Source organism: Lepisma saccharinum, chromosome 13, assembly GCF_977018435.1.
Source record: "Lepisma saccharinum chromosome 13, izLepSacc3.1, whole genome shotgun sequence".
In the NCBI taxonomy this organism is placed as follows: Eukaryota; Metazoa; Arthropoda; class Insecta; order Zygentoma; family Lepismatidae; genus Lepisma; species Lepisma saccharinum.
Genome location: NC_139241.1, coordinates 26,757,751 through 26,776,095, shown reverse-complemented (window position 1 = coordinate 26,776,095; position 18,345 = coordinate 26,757,751). Strand labels below are relative to the sequence as shown.

The window sequence follows — 18,345 nt, the reverse complement described above, 5'->3', positions numbered from 1 at the left end:
ACTCTCCGAAATCTCAGGAGAGAAATTGTTACACATCTCCCAGGAGACTTGAACCTGCAAGCGTCCCATGGCCAAAGCCCAAAACCTGACATGGCCGCAGTTTGGGACTATTAATTTAGTCCAGATTATTAAAATCCAGTCTGTTTAACTCTGAACTCCTGATTGAGATATACTTCCAGAATTTAATACCATGCTGTTGTTCCATCTTGCTTGAACCAGACTTGACCAATCATCCTGTCAAGAAAAAAAACTAGTCACGTAACTTAATGAGGTAGCTAATATGATCCACTGTATCTACAAGGAAATATAGACTGGACAAATATTTGGCAGAAATTCCAACCCACATCATCACATCTGGTTTACCTTTCCAGTTGTTCAAAGAAATGGTTGCTTCTCCAAAAATGAAAGTTTCTTGTCTTTACACTATGGCAAAGTGTTCACTCATATGAAAAAAAATCCCTTTTTTATCTGTGGGAATGGTTTAAAAGACCAGAACAAATTTCATATAATTTCTTCGTGCCATTATCACTCAAGTCATTTGTAACCGAATGTCTAAGTGGTAAAACAAGTACATTGCTCCCCTGTGCTTTATACCATGCCATGAAGGCATGTAGGGGATGTGGAGTTAGGGCCCTCACTCTCTTGATCACAGCTGAAGGTGAGGGTAATGTGATCAGCACTATGTCCCTGGCCACCTTTACTACCCAGTTTCCTCCAGGTACCCACTTTTATATGATGCTTTGTGGACACCGGAGCTGTGTGTTTCAATGAAAAAACAAAATATGTATGTCTCCGTGTAAAACAATAGGTAGTTTATTATTACAGTTAAGAAACCAATGTACTGCCAACTTTCCAATGCCACAATGCATGTGTCCTTCTCATCAGTTAATCAATGTGATTTTTATGTTCACGTGCAATATGTAATGACTGGGCCTGCCTCAAGGGGTATGTGTCGCCTTGTAATGAATGGGTCCCAGGTTCGATTCCCGGTAGAGGCAATGGTACAGTGATTTGAATCCCACTTTAAACTGTAGGTTCAGTCCTGATGAGCCTTTCTGTGCATAAAGTGGACTTAAAACAACAATTCAATCAATCAAGGTGTATGCTGTACCATAAAACACAATAATAATAAATCATGTCAACAAGAAATAACATCATGAGGTTCAGTAATCAGAATGACATTAGACTTAATTGGTTGTAAATGTTAATCCTAAGCCATGTCTTTTTAATGTTGGGTGTGGAAATGAAAATTTGTATGTTTTGATAATGAAGGTATTTTGCAGGGGAATGTTTAACTGATGCAGAAGTTTCAGCATAAGTTGCCTGTCTTGGTGATGGTCTTCCTGAGTGGTGCCTGTTTCGCTTGTTCCAACAAGACTGGGAGATGTTTCGTTAGCTCTATGGATGCGAGAGGTCACTCTGTTTTTTTTTTACACCATTTGAATTTTTAGTAAGTATTTCTGCCACATATTCATTAGTTTTATTTTGAGAGATATTTTTTGGGTTTATTTTAGTTCTTTTACGATGGCAGGAGTGCGAGGTTCGAATCCCAGCCTGGGCATGGGTGTTTGTGAGTGTCCATTCATCAATTTCATCATGTCATCACTCATCACCATCTTCGCAATTAGGCAAAAGTGGCAGAAAAAAGTGAAGTAAAATAAGCTAAGTCAATCAAACATGGTTTTTAACTTCATTTTCAATATTTTATATAGGGAAAGTTGTGCAGTACCGGACACCTTAAGTACATTATGAATAATTAGAAAATGAGTAGGTGGAATATAAGTTGAAAATTAGAGTATGTGTAATAAATATGTTTCATAGTTTTAACTTCCTGTGATAAATAATAAATAAACAATTTAGTCACCAAACTGACAGTCCTGTACATCAATTCCTGCTGATTTCCAGGAATTCTGAAGAATCTCGGGAATGTCAATAAGAGAGATACCGATTGATATGAAATACCGCTAGACCAGTACTCTTGCTCGACATCAGTAGTCTCACAGGAGACTCAAACTTAGATAATATTGCAATCCTTAAAATAAATAAATAAATGATAATAATATATACAAAACTATGTAACATACCCCTAACATTGCCATTATCTATTTGTACTATTATATTTAGATGCATCTTTTTATATTGGTTGTAGTGTATTAATAATCATGAGTCCCTGTTTCTTATACTATTACCTTACAACAGGACATACCATCAAAATAATATAACACTCACATACAGTTTGTGTACATAATCACACTTAACCAAGATAGAAAGAAAATAAACATGACCTGTTCTGGATACCAGGGTGGACTTTGCCACTGGCGTACAATTACTAAACCCAAATGTATGGTTCTATGTATACTCTTATTTTTTCTATTGTTTTTGTTTTTATCTTATCATTGCACTGTATATAGATTACTGTAAAGAGTCATAGCATAATATCATCTCTCCAATCTTACACATGACCCACTTAAGCAAGACCTGTTTTGACAATAAAACAGGTCTGACCTCTGATATACTCATTGCTAACCTTAGTATAATTACAAAATCAACCTTAATAGCTAACTACACATCATTATAACTATAATATATAATCCTACAGTTGTTATAGAAAATAATGTAAACATATCATAAGCATTAACATTATACATCATAGCCAAGGGTCATGGGTTCTAATCCCGCTCGGGCTTGGTGGTTTGTGAATGTCCATTCATCAATTTCATCAATCATCGCAATCTTCGCAAATAAGCCAAGAGGCACGAAACGCGAAGTAAAATAAACTAAATCAATCAATCAATTATACATCATATGTCATATTGAATTTCATACACCCCCAATAATATTATTCCTTACAGTTAATCATAGGAAAAATCATCGGTTTCAGGTGCAACCTGTTGTGGGTGCCAAAGTGGATCTAATCATTAATGTTTATTAACATTATTTTTTTGTCTTTTTTTCTTATGATATATGTAATTCTGTATATTGTAAACAAGAGATAAATAAATAAAAAATAAAAAAAAATGGGGGAACCGGTAAATTCAGACACCCTGATTTATTTAAAGGCACCAGAGCACTAAGCGCATACCCTCGAATGTATGCAGGTGAAGGCAGGCTGCTTCAGGGTATTCCCCCCTTCAACATTCTGGGTGGGCACCGGAGCTGCTTGAACAGGTGGAATAAATCCCGGTTCTCCCCCACTGAGGATTGAACCTGGATCTCACGTATGGTAGTCAGAAAAGTGAAAATTAGAATGTGTTATTTGAAATTCTGTGTTTCAATCAAAAATCAAAATATGTATATGTGTGTGTAAAACAATGGGTAGTTTATTATTACAGTTAAGAAACCAATGTACTGCCAACTTTCCAATGCCACAATGCATGTGTCCTTCTCATCAGTTAACACTAGAACTTCGGGCTTTCTTTTATAACTAGAACCATGACAGCGGTCAAATAGACCGCCATGGAAAAAGTGGGTTTGATTGTTAATATTTTTTTATTGTTTCAGTACACATCTTTTATTTCACAGAAATGAATACATGGCCCCATTCTTGTTTTCACAAACATGAATACAAATAAAAATTAAAATTATTTCAGGCAATAACAATAAATTTACTTATTTGGCATCATCTGCAATGCAATTGGTGCAGTATTTTTTTTAACACTTTTTACACATTTTCCACATACTGTTTTTCCACACTGCTCACATAAGTCTCCTGCCTTGTTTCTGCATTTGGATGTTTGGCACTGTCGACGCTGTCGTTTTCCTGGAGGCTCATAGGAGACAATCTGTAGATTGCGCTGTGGGATTCTGTTGCTTCCTTCTCGGAGTTCTTCAGAAAGTTTCATCAGGAATAAGTGACGACCAAAATTTTCGCCAGTTGTACTCTTGTACAAAATATATGCATTGAGAGCAGCTAGGTCGCAATGCTGCTTTTACGGAAAATTTACAAGCCATCTGATCGACTACATCTACACCAAACTTTGTGCTGTTGTAAAAGCTGACAGTTTTATGGAGTTTCTTTACACCACCACCAATACACATGTTTGAATGCATGGAACTGAGAATTAGAACATTTTTGCTTCTTTTTCCTTGGTACACAGTGAATGTGCTGTCAGCACTACTCAGAAGAACTGTAGAATACTGTTCTAGACGAGATGATTTTACCTGCTGAGGCACTTCACTTCTTGAACGTCTTTTTGTTCCTACCAAGGTAGCATTCTTAGCTTTCAGGGTTTCATCGAGTTTCCTTGACGTAAAGAAATTATCTGTTGTGACATTTCTTCCTTTTCCAACAAAGGGTTCCATCAAGCGAAGTACAACATATTCTGCAACAGGCTGATCTGCTGGGCGATCTTCATCTTTATCCAAATAAGGGAAACCATTTATCAGGTACTTACTGTCGACATCAACTGCAAGTCAGAATTTAATGCCGAACTTGTCTGTTTTAATTTGCCATGTATTGCACAAATCTACACCTAACGTTTGTACGAAATAGCTGTTCATCTACAGTGATGTATGCTCCTGGTATGTAATTTCTGCCACAATTTTCAATGAAAAAATTCCATATTTCGGACACATGCGGAAACTCATCACTTTTTATGCGTTCGGACCTTGTTGTTTTATGATCAAAGTGCAGATATCGAATTATTTCATGAAATTTGTCCCTAGCCATGGTTTCACGAAAAAATGGTGGTGCCCTGGTACTGTCCCACAAACTGTCTAATTCAATACTTTTTGCACAATGTTTTGCGATAAATGAATCAAGTCCCTTTAATGTAACAGACAAGTCATTTCCTCCAGTTTGATGATGAGCTTCTTCTTCAGTGCAGGATTTTATGTGACGAAGCATCCTCTCATTCACAAAAAGAGGCCATGCACTTGAAACCTTTCCTTCAAGGATATTTTGTTTAGCAAATCCTGACGGGCCAGGTTTTTCTTGTAAAACATTATGTTCTGGATGCCTACCAGGAACATTTACATCAGCATCAATTACAGTCCATTCGTTTCCATCTTTAGCACTATTTCATTCCAGATAGAAAAGAAGACTCACCTGGAGACACTGTGGTTTTTCTTTTTGCTCCCCGTTGAACTGTAGAAACAGGCACTGTTTTGTTTTCTTCATCTTCTGACGAATGGTTCAATTCAATGTCTTGTTCTAGTGGAACAAAATCAGGATCCTCTTCACTTTGACCTCCATTGGAATTGTCAGCATCTATGTCCTGAATCGAGTCTAAATACTTTGATATGTCTTCAGCTGATAGTCCATGTTCAGTCATATTTAGAGCACAATAATCACTCACGTGTGCGAGAATCAAATATCAAGAATAGACGACAAACAAAGACAGTGCTTGCAAAGTTTTGCAACTCCCTATTCGGCTCACACAAAGAGATTGAACATTCAGCTGTAAGCTGCTGCCACCTAGTGATAAATCTAATAAATGACACACCAGATGGCAGTAGCTTGAAGGCGAATTTTGTAATACATCTCCCGAAAGGAGGTTTGCATTTTTCTGTTTACCTTTGTGGAAGGTAATACACAGCAGTCTTTTTCACCGCTCCCGCGGTTGGAGGTATTTCGATGAATAACTACATAATAAATTTATTCTTTAAAATTTTTAAATCAAAAATATATTCTCAACGTAAGAGGAACAAAAGTCAAGGAATTTCAGATGATTCGAAGAGATATTGACATCTTAACAGCAATTTGAAATGCAGCAGCGGTCAAAATGACCGCTTCTGCGGTTCTAGTGTTAATCAATATGATTTTTATGTTCACATGCGATTTGTAATGACTGGGTCTGCCTCAAGGGGTATGATGTACCATAAATCACAATAATAATAAATCAATAATAATAATAATAATAATGTCAACATAGAAATATCATCATGAAGAAATATCATCTTGAGGTTCAGTCCTCAGAATGAAATTAGACTTAATTGGTTGTAAATGTTAATATTGACCCCTGTCTTTTTAATGTTGGGTGTTGAAATGAAATTTTGTATGTTTTGATAATGAAGGTATTTTGCAGGTGAATGTTTAACTGATGCAGAAGTTTCAGCATAAGTTGCCTGTCTTGGTGATGGTCTTCCTGAGTGGTGCCTGTTTCGCTTGTTCCAACAAGACTGGGAGATGTTACGTTAGCTCTATGGATGCGAAAGGTCGCTCTGTGTTTTTATACACCATTTTAATTTTTAGTAAGTATTTCTGTCACATATTCATTAGTTTTATTTTTGAGAGATATTTTTTGGGTTTATTTTAGTTCTTTTACGATGGCAGGATCCGAGGTTCGAATCCCAGCCTGGGCATGGGTGTTTGTGAGGGTCCATTCATCAATTTCATCATGTCATCCTAGAGGCATGCAAATTTCGTTTTTGACAAAACTACGAAATATGAAATAACATGCTGTAATGTTCATTTTTCATGTTTCTGAAAGGTCTGAGGTGCATTTTTCTATCCTGTTTTGGCACGAAATAATGCGAAATGAACTGCAAAATGCGAAATTGGCTCTTAAACACGAAATTTACCGTTTATATACCGATGCGACACTTTCTGAAGTCTGAAGTATCCTGTGAGTTATGCAATTCACGGAAAATTGATTAATTCTGCTGTAAATATTTGAGAAGCAAAAATGGACCCCTTTACACAGAAATAAAGTTAATACTCTGGTAACTACATAAATGTGCTATTAGAAGGGATAAGTTTATTTTGTGTAATAAGTGCAGTTTTTAAATCAAATTTAGGATTATATTCACAATTTTTAAACCAAAATGTCTTTTTATATAGCACTTTTGATGTGATTATTCACCACTATAACACCGAAATTTTATTTTTTTTACTGCTTTTGAACCTGAAATCAACTCTGTTTTTGTACCGAAATTTTGCTTTTTTATTTACCAAAAATATGTGCCTCTAGTCATCACTCATCACCATCTTCGCAATTAGGCAAAAGTGGCAGAAAAGTGAAGTAAAATAAGCTAAATCAATCAAACATTGTTTTTAACTTCATTTTCAATATTTTATACTAGCTAATTACCTGGCATTGCCCGGGTGTTTAATGAATTTTAACTATAGCTATTTACAGGTATTTAAGGTATAAGTACAGTACACAAATTATAAAGTAATATCTTTTACAAATTCACTATAATATAAATTTAACAACAATTTATGAACAACATTTTTAGTTCCACCTCCAAGAGCAAGAATAAATAAATTGTAGTGTTGGGAATGTCACTATTCATCTTAGCGACCCCGAAAACTATGGATTCCACAATAATACCTGTCGTTTTCGATTATTTTTACATCACCCTCTTCCCACCCCCACCCCTAGGGGTGCTAGAGGTGTCTAGGAGTTGAAGGGCATTGGGAGTGTCACTATTGATCTTAGCAACCCCGAAAACTATTGATTACATACTGATATCGGTCGTTTTACATGTCACCCCCTTCCCACCCCGACCCCTAGTGGTGACAATGGTGTTTTGGAGTTGTATGGCATTGGGAGTGTCACTATTCATCTTAGCAACCCCGAAAACTATTGATTCCTGACTAATATCAGTCGTTTTCGATTATTTTTACGTTTCACTTCCTTCCCACCCCCATCCCCAGGGCTGCCAGTTGTGTCTTGTAGTTGAACGACATTGGGAGTGTCCCTTTTCATCTAATCGACCCCGAAAACTATGGATTCCACACTAATATTGGTCGGTTTCAATTATTTTTACATGTCACCACCTCCCCACCCCCACCCCCAGGGTGACAGGGGTGTCTTACCCCCACATTATTTCTTTCCAGATTGCAAGTGATGCATGTTCCAAGTTTGGTTGAAATCACTCCAGGCGTTCGAGAATTATACTGGAACAAACACACACACACACATCCATTTTTGTATGTTAGAAGATAGAGGAAAGTCGTGCAATACTGGACACCTTAAGTTCATTGAAAATAATTAGAAAATGAGTAGGCGGAATATGAGTTGAAAATAAGAGTATGGTACTTCAAGATATCCTTTATTAAGAACAGGGAACAATTGTAGGAAAATGGAAACGAAAGTACAACTAAGCTTAAGAAAAGAGAAAAAGAAGAGAGTAACATTTCAAGAAAAACAAAAATTGTCATCCAATATCAGACAGGCTATGTGCTAGCAATGCACTTGCCTACAGTTTAGCATGTTATTACAATGTTCACAAGTAAAGTACAAAATGTTTTTTTCATTTGCACATTGGACGTACGCCCAAGCATTGCTAGAGAGACATTGCACCCATTCTTCATTGAATGCATCGCTACAAGTTATGAATTCTGTTGTTTCTTTCTGATTGAAAATTAAGTGCACCTGTTTTGTCTTCTTCACAGGAGGTATGTAATCTTCATCCTCCTTTGCTTCCCATACAGAAGTGCCTGATGTGTTTCCTTGTTTCATCATTCCAACATCCTATGTGTCTCGTTCATTTTGTCTCTTCTGTGTTTTCATTTTCCTCCCCACACTCAGTTTCTATTTTGCTGCTATTTGTTGCTTGTAAGGATTACATGTCAAGACTTCACTTTGCTGTATTCGTCGTCTTCTCCTTCAAACTTTCTCTTCTGCTTTAGTTGTAGTTTGGTAATGTGAGCATATGTGCTATCTGACTGTTCAGATGAAAGAGATGGAAAAGGAACAGTTGCATTTTGGTGTCTTCAATGTACAATGCACATTTCAAAATATAGGGCTGATTGATTATGTGAAACAAGAAAAGAAGTGTAGTAACACTACATTAGTGGTTACAAACACATACATATCTACTTCATTTTAGTCACTATTATTTGCCGAGCACCTTTGGTACCGCAGAACAAACTTTTTTACACCCTCTGTATAGAAGTTTGCCGCCTGGGAGGTCAGCCAATCCAACATTGCCGTTTTCAACACTCCAGTTTCTTCAAATCATTGAGGTGCAAGAAGACGTGATAGTCACAAGGTACAAGGTCCGAATTATACAGGGAGTGATCAAAAAGTTTCTTTCGAATCTCTCAATAGTCTGGATAATGAGTGCAATGGTGTGTGGTCTAGGGTTGTCATGGATAAGAACAGTTCCTGAGCACAGAATTCCATGTCATTGGTTTTGTATCGCACGTCTTAGTTTTGTTTGAACTTTTTTGCCTTTGCCATACTTTTCCTTCACTCATTACAACTCGGACCCTACACTTCACACATTTCTCGGTGAATTTCGGGTGAATTATGACCTTTTGCTTTAAGAAATTGAATCACAGATGTACGTCTCAACTGGCAGGATTGTGTAATCGTGCAGCCATTTTAACACACTCGAACTCACAAGATAATCTACAATTGACAGCAAAAATATGATTGTTGGGTCGCCAATGGACTAATTGATGTTACTGCACGGGCATGAAGCGATCACTGTTGCCAGTCACTTTTTATAAATAATTGGCCCTTTCTTTTGAAATACGCCTCGTAGGTGCTTGACGTGAGATTGAAGGTTCAGTCGAGAAACCTGGCTGGACATGTTGGTTGGAGACAGATCAGTGAATGAGGGTCCTGGTTCAGAAGTTGTGGAGATATCTCCTAATGTCCTTTTTGGAACTGTACACACCTCTAATGCCTGTCGTATTGTTATGTTGTTGGACATTACTGCCTGGATTGCATTTTTCATGACTTCCTAGGTCCACTTTTCTGTCTTTCTTTATCTACGCATTTCCATTCATTGTGCTGTGAATAGCAACAAAACAGATTATTAGGTCTTTCGTTTTGGACTTTTATTTTGTCCGGTACTGTACGTTCGCCAGCACCTCGTCCAATTTTATATTTTGTCCAGATGCTATCGTGAATCCTTTGTCAGCTATTAAGAGCTAGAGACCTACATACAAACTTACACATAAACTATACCTACTGCTTTTCTAGAACTGGAGGAATATCACCATGTAAATATTCACACTCGCTTTTCTTACAAACTAGTTCAATCACTCGCTTTTTCCATGATGCTTCACACAGGCTTGCATGTCCAAACTATGTTGAACATTGATACACACGTCACACTGGTACACTTCTGTTCAGAAAAAGTGGCACACTCGTTTGAGTTGAAGTTCAGCTTCGTAGGCGATCGTGTCTGGCAGTACAGCCGAAATAAGTGTACGGAAAGCAGAAGTGTTGCTTACTATGAAACATTTTAACCACATGGAGGGAATTGTGTTCTTTTTGAGTCTCTCTTTATCGTTGCGAGTAGACGAAAATGGAAGAAATGCAACATTAAATAACGAAAAGAAACAAAAATGCATTTAGAATAAGCAAGATGGAAATAACAGTTGGGCTGAAAAGTTTGTAGGCTGACTCATAGATGGCGTTACTAGAATCCATGTGATTTTTACTTAGTACTAACCTTCAAAAGATACGTGTATAAATATCACAGCTGCCGGATAATTAGTTCGTGAGATATAGCATTGTGAGTGAAGCAGCTTTTGTTATTGTGAAAAAATGGATAAAAAAGAATTTCGTGTGTTAATAAAGCATTGCTTTTTGGCGAAAAAAAAATACTGTTGAAGCCAAGGCTTGGCTTGATAAACATTATTCGGACTCTGCACCAGGAAAATCAACCGTTGAGAAGTGGTTTGCTAAATTTAAACGAGGCGAAATGAGCATCGAAGACGATGCACGCAGTGGACGCCCCAAAGAGGCTGTTACCGATGAAAACATCAAAAAAGTCCACAAATAATTTTAAATGATCGTAAAGTGAAGTTGATCGAGATAGCTGAGACTTTAAAAATATCAAAGGAACGTGTTGGACATATTGTGCATGAATATTTGAACATGCGAAAGCTGTGTGCAAAATGGGTGCCGCGCGTGCTCACAATCAATCAAAAGCAACAACGTTTTGATGATTCGGAGCAATGTTTAGCGATATTCAACCGTAATAAACATGAATGGATGAAACATGGCTCCATAACTACACTCCAGAGTCCAATCGACAGTCAGCCGAGTGGACTGCACGTGATGAACCGAATCCAAAGCGTGGAAAGACGCAACAGTCGGCTGGCAAGGTTATGGCATCAGTATTCTGGGATGTGCATGGTATTATATTCATCGATTACCTCAAAAAGGGCCAGACCATCAACAGCGATTATTACATAGCGTTGTTGGAGCGTTTAAAGGATGAAATCACGAAAAAACTGCCCCATCAAGACAATGCACTGTGTCACAAATCAATGAAAACGATGGCAAAATTATATGAATTAGACTACGAATTGCTTCCCCATCCACCATATTCTCCAGATCTGGCCCCCAGTGACTTTTTCCTGTTTGCAGACCTTAAAAGAATGCTCGCTGGAAAGAAATTTAGCACTGATGAAGAGGTAATCGCCGAAACTGAGGCCCATTTTGAGGCTAAAGAGAAATCGTACTATAAAAATGGCATCAAAAAATTGTATGACCGCTATAATCGTTGTATCGCCCTTGAAGGCAACTATATTGAATAATAAAATCGAATTTTGTCAAAAAAAATATTTTTTACTATGTTAGCCTACGAACTTTTCAGCCCAACTGTTAGTGCTGTTGTAATTTCTGAAAATGATGCAAAAAAAAAATATTTTTTTTCTTTCGGAAAAAGTGTTATCCTAGCCCGAAAGATGGCTTGAAGAATATATAAACTCCTTCCTCATCCACTTTGGCAAACAGATGCAAAATCGGCACTGAATATGCAATGGGAAAAATAATAGAAATCCGAAAGCAAGAAGAGTTTATGTCACAGCCAGAGTGTCACATGAGAGAAGGTATCCCCCCCCTGCCCCCACCTCACACACACATCAGTCATCCAGGTTATTAATAATAAGTCAACGGTTTTCCTCTCATTTAACTTTAACAGTAAATGGATTTTTTGTAAAATAAAAATTCTCGGGCTCTCCTTTTTTTACACATGCATGTTGTTTTCGTAATGGAGCACATAAATAGAATGGTCACTCTCGTAAAATCCCTACCGGCTGAATGAATGTCTCCATAGAATCCAGAATAATGACTTATTTTTTAAATAAATAGTTTAAAAATAATATAATATATGTGTCCTTGGTTAATAAGATTCACCGTCACATAGCAGAATCCGCTATATTGATGGAAGCTAGATGACGATGATCATTTAGGATTGGAAACACACACATTCCCCAAAAGCACGACTTCCCAACGTCTTCATTAATTTTCATGCACAAGCTTGACTTGTATTCTGTCAGCAAGGTGCACAGCACACAAACACTATCTGATGAAGCGTACTGCTTTCAAATGAATGTAATTAGCGAGAAGCGACATCAAAAGTTTTGAGCTGGACAGGAAAAGATGTAATCTTACGGAGGAATTACCTGAAAAGCTTGGTGTCTTCACCTTGGTTTGTGGCCATGTCGTTTGAAGTTCAACTTGCTAAGCTGAAATCCTATTTTCGATTCCCCTCGTGGTCACTTTTTTTTACCAACTTGTAACACATTAATTATTTCATAATCTTTGTATTGCAGTGTTTTAAAGTGAAATGAAAACCACTATGTGCCCTGACTGAGTATCGAACACGGGACCTCCTGATTCCAAGTCGTCACACAAATTGTATTGCGTTATATTTTGTTATTGTTCATGTGGCAAGATGAAAAAAAGTATGATACCCACAGATCTTCTGACAGTCGAGATAATTTTGAGTGTAAAGTGTGTTTTATATTCTTCATCGTGTTGCTGCTAAAACTAGCTACTTACAATAAATAAGCAATACTAGAAACGTGTTGAGAAATACAACTGAAGACAAAACGTTCAATAATCTTTGGAAGAAGAGTCACTGAAATTAAGTGCAAAATTTTGAGTTACATAGAAATATTGTTTAGTCATACATATGCTTATTTGTTTGAGTTTGGCATTGAAGTCCACTCTCTAAACAGCAAGGATAATCAGAATTGGACCTACAGTTTGAAGTGAGATCCGAACCACTACGTGATGTGCCTTGACCGGTATTTAGTGTTGCTTTTCTTCCATTTTCGGCTACTCGCAACAATGAAGAGAGACTCAAAAAGAACACCCATGCTCAGGTAAAATTCGAACCTGGGGCCCTCGCATTGTAACGCATTGTGATAACCACTTCTTCATGAATGTCAAAAATGCATTTTTTTAAATATATTTTTCACGAATTTTTCGTATTTACATTACTTTCATTGTAGACGTGGACAGTCCAGTTAATTAATATTTATGCTGCAATCTTTCCATTAGCCCTTTCTTTGAGTCTGAGAGACACACAATTCCCTCCATGTGGTTAAAATGTTTGATAGTAAGCAACACTTCTGCTTTCCGTACACTTACTTCGGCTGTACTGCCAGACATGATCGCCTACGAAACTAGAGTTCAACTCAAACGAGTGTGCCACTTTTTGTGAACAGAAGTGTACCTCACACTGGCTGCTCTCTAGCTTCCGAAGTGAGAACTAGCATTGTCCAGTACTGTCTGACGTCCTGTACTGTAGTACTTTCCCCTAGTATAGGAAACACAAATAATGTTTTGCATTTCCCCTAGTATAGGAAACACAAATAATGTTTTGCATTTAGCTGATTAAATGTTACTAATATTGTTACATAACCTGTTATTGGACCTAATCACTGCACAAGCAAAAATGTAAACAAAGATATCTTTTCAATATTACAATATAAGAAAGTGTTACAAACAATTATAAAATAAGTCCATCAAACTTATTCTTCTTCATTACTGCATGCCATAGTCCATTGTAAGCAGTATGAAATTGTGTATTCTTTACAGATGTATACTGATATGTAACATTGTATTTCAAATTCAAATTCAGATTTTCTTTATTAAAAGGCGAAGTTCAGCCTGCGGCTGTTCTCCCATCTAACCCTGCTGTTCTCCCGCCTACGCCAGTCACAGTAGGTGCAATGACCAGTTATTGTATCTTGTTTGGTTGTCTAGGTTGATCACCCTCCCTTCTCCTTGTTCCCCTATGTTGCATTGTTTTAGGATGCTGAATATTCTCACCTTTCTTCCCCTGGATAAGCAGTAAACCCTTTCCCAACTGATAATTGAATATCATCAATTACATTCTTCCTTTCCTACAGTCTCCCACAGCCTCAAAATCCTCTTGTCTTCTGCAGGATCCATTGTAAAATGGCAAACAAGACAGGTTGCGGGTGATTAAAAAGACCAGGGAATATAAAACACGGTAGATAAGACCAGGCCCAAAAGTAAAACTTGTTCTCGCTTGGCCTGAATCCAATCTGACTAGTGATGAGTGAGTGGGGTGTGCTAATAACACCTTCCCCTTGGATAAGACAGAACATGCATGCAGAGGGATGCATGAAAATAGATTGGTGACATAAATACTACTAACCTGGTTTAAAGAGCGCAAAAGTACATCCTCTGGGTTAATAGGTTTATTAAATCATGCAGTGCAATCATTTTGAATGCTTCAAATTGATTTTCCTGTGTGTGATGTTATTCATGATTCCACATGCTTGCTTCTATCCATTCTTCAAGGGTATAAGTTCACTTATCGGCAATCTTGAATAGGTGTGCAATCAGAAAAAGCAACATTTTACAGTCAGGTCTTTAATCCATCAGGGGGGATTATCAGACTTTGGACTAACCCTGTGCTTCATTTCATTTCATTAATCGGGACCTGTTTGCACATTTGAGTTTGTGTACTACGTACAATCCAAACATAGAAGGCTTAATCAGTTACTTTAATTTTTTTTTCAGATGTGTGTTTTTATTGAATCTCTTCAGGACATCATTTGTCATACCATTAATAATAAAACAATAAATAAAAATGTTTGAGTTCTTTTTATTTCAGATTGATTTGTTTGTTCATTACGTGAAAGAAAGTATGACATATTTAAATTTGATGCCAGTTTGGTGGATGGAAGTTTCTTTAAGAATATGTTTTATTTGTTATTGGTTCAGAATTTTGCAACATGAACTTTTCAATTACATGGTAAAACTTTTTATTTGATTGAGAGGAAGTATGATGTTGATATTGTATATTGATACATGCACAGTTAGAATTTTTTTAAAAAAAAATGTTTTGCTAACTCTTACAAGCCAAAATGAACATTAAAATTTCAAGATGTAGCCAGGACTATGTTCCTACACTTGTAATTTATCATAACAAAACATTTACCAGTAGGGTACTATTCCTAAGTAGCCTATTGTAGTTAATTTCTTGGATTTGTGTACCACAAATATCCGATCTCTGAGAAACAAGTATGTTTTTGGACGTGTAAGAAAATTCAAAGAAGGTAAAAGAAAATAAAAATTCAATGTATTTTTTTTTTCGACCATCTCTGTTTGACTTATTTAGCGCACAATGAGCAAACAAGACTAAGGTGCTTCCCATATCCTATCATGCATTTTTAGTATTGAATAACCCATATATAGATTGGCACGTGTCACAACCATGGAGCCACACATTAGGCAACACTCTGCTTCTTGTTCCAGGTAGTCAGTTGGGACCATCAGTTCTCACCCAGGAATTGGATTTTACCCATTCAACACATTTGACATCGCTCGCACGCGGGGTCTCAGTTGGCCTTCGGAATGATTGACGTGTCTCACATGCCGGCATGTAGGTTATGCTGTATTTGCTTCCAGTTCTCAATTTTGCTCCCAGATTCCACTAGTGGTGCATTTTCTGTGTTTTGTAGATGATATTGGGCTTTGTGTTAGTCATTTTTCTCTGTTCGAGCGTGTGTGAAGCTTCTTATAGTTTTTTGAACTGCAGCTTTGTTTATGATCGTCAGCAGCCTGCTGCCTATGTGCAGGATGCTAATAAAGTATTTTTTTTTTGTTAGGCGACAATTCTTTTTCTGAAAGCACGGGGAGATGAAAATAAAAGTGATGAAGAAAGTTTGCATTCTGAACATGAAGATAATACACGTGAAAGTGAAGACGTGACAGAAACAGTGCTAACGAAATGCAAGCAAACGTCAAAATATGTAAGTGACAACATTTAGTTGTTAGAATATCCTAATCCTAAGCTAGGAGATAACCCAATCTAATTAGTTATGTTGTATAACAAGGGGAACATCTAAGTCTCCAACAAACACTGAACTTAGTTTGTAACCTTACCTTTGAACTTCCAACATGGTAACAGCTCAGGCATAGTTTCAACACACACACAAGCATTACATCTCAAATCATTATAAGTTTTTTTGTAATTTATTGTTGACTCAGCCTGTCAATCACAAGTATGCTCTTTCCGTTTTGGTGGCCATCTTTGCAAGCAGTTCGAATTCTAGGAGGAAGGCCTTGCCAGTCACAGATGTGTAACATTCTAGGTACATCTGCATGGGATGTTTGTCCCATCAAGTGTGGTGACATAATATGATTGTCACTAGATGATTGACATACGAGTATGATGATATCACTTGACTGACAGCAGATGATTGACACTACATGACTGACACTTGATCATATGATGATATCATATGATTGACAGCAGATGATTGAAGCTATGTTCATATCATAACTAAGGCCTTGCCTTTGGGTGTATGCTAAGCCACCACTATTTCCGATTTTCAACCTTCACACGTGGAGGAAGGTTTCTAATCTTTATTCCCAGTGCTGAGTAACTTGCAAGATAAATTTATTTTGACTGACTGTTACTTCCTGCCGAACCAACACCTAAATTGTAATATGCATTAAATGCACGTTACAATTGGAATGAGTGATGATATGATGAAATTGATGAATGGACACTCACAAACATCTATGCCCAGGTTGGGATTTAAACCTGGGACCCCTGACATTGTAGCACGATGTACTAACCACTTTACCAAGGGGGCCGGTGCTGTTTCTCATGAAATTTTGCAGAAATTTCAAGATAACGGCCCCAGTGAACTTAACATATTATTGGAATTTATGGACCCTTTCTTGAACGTTTTCGTATGCAGGGGCGTGACTTTGCCTTTCATGATAGGCAAGCGATGGGTTAATTTTACGTTTTGGTTAATTATAACAATTTCAAATATAATATAGGCCTACAGACATCCCCATTTACAATAGTGTGCATGATGGTGACGTATCAGGCTTGAGTGTGGAAAGTGCATACAAACCGTAAAATCAAATCTTCGCTGCATGGTTTTTAAAGAAGAAAAACAGCCTGTCGATATAAACTTGTAAATTCCAACCATGAAGAAAATAATGATTTACTTGATATTTAAGGGCAACTGTAAACTAAATTACTTTTTTATCCCTGAAATTAATAAACATCCTATTAGCATAAAGTTTCAATTTTAAATAAACTGATGGGTTTCGGTTTCTTACGTGGCTAGAATTATGAATCATGATTAACAGGATGAAAGAGTGTTTATGTAATTATCATTTCCTCAATCAAATCCTAGAGTTTAAATGAAAAATACAGAAAAATTATTAAACAATCAAATTATAAATTGAAAAAAAATATTACCTACTTAAGTTGGAATTCCTACCGTCTGTTGTTCATGGTGAATTTATCTATCATGTCTCCAATAAAAATCTTCGCACCTATTGCATAGCTTGGTTAATAAAGTGCTTTTGATTGAAAACAGTGCCAAATTTGATAAACGCTCTTGCCTTTGATTACTGTGACAGTAAGTTTTGATTCTCTTTAAGGCAGGAAATGACCTTTCCACAGATGCTGTTGTCACAGGAATAGTCATAACCAGCAAACCCAGTTTACGTAGTTCAGCCATACAATCATTGAGTTGCATGTGGTGCAGGAACTTATACAAATCACAAACATTTTTATCACGGAAATCTTCAGATTTATACATTAGAGTTAGTTCAATTTTCAGGCGGAGCCAATCAAAATGACAGCCATATGTAGCCTGCAAGGATTGTAAGGTACTGTCAGGATAATTTTGAGAATTTTCTGGGAATTTACTACTATCTAGCAATTCGAGAAATGAAAGTTTGTCAAGGTTTGCATATCTTGTCCTTATTTGCATAATTATTGTATCCAGAATTTCAACGAATACTCATTTGTAGTACCAAACAGCTTTCTCGTCGGATGTAAAACCTCTTTGTAAATTTTGACAGATTCCTATGAATTTCCGTTCGCTTCCAGAATGCGTTGAAACTGTTCCTCTTGTCTTCCATTACCCTCAAACACTCCATTACTTTTTTTTGGCAGTATGATATGTTATTACATTTTGCTTGGAGAATATCGAACAAAACATCAATGAATAGAAATATTTCATCAAATAACTGCAAGCAAAAGACAAATGGAAAGCTACCTAGTCTTCCACAAAACCCACTAGCTTCGTTGTAAGTGTTGGTGTCCCAGTCAGCGGGGTTGTCTGTAATTTATTTGAACAACTCAATTAAAGATTCCCTGTAATTATTAACAGTTTGGACAAATCTACAATTG

At 36.9% G+C, this 18,345-nt stretch overlaps 1 protein-coding gene across 3 annotated transcripts in view; it reads left to right on the top strand.

Annotated features, from left to right (window-relative positions):
• Positions 1 to 18,345, top strand: part of LOC145996908 (uncharacterized) — a 109,279-nt gene that overhangs the window by 22,849 nt on the left and 68,085 nt on the right. For 2 of the 3 annotated variants that reach the window (XM_083133475.1, XM_083133476.1), the window contains exons 2-3: positions 1,284 to 1,450; positions 6,027 to 6,192. The gene's annotated coding sequence lies outside the window, so the exon portion shown is untranslated. Of the gene's footprint in view, positions 1 to 1,283; positions 1,451 to 6,026; positions 6,193 to 15,825; positions 15,932 to 18,345 lie in introns of those variants that run through there. The other variant, XM_083133477.1, reaches the window with a different exon arrangement.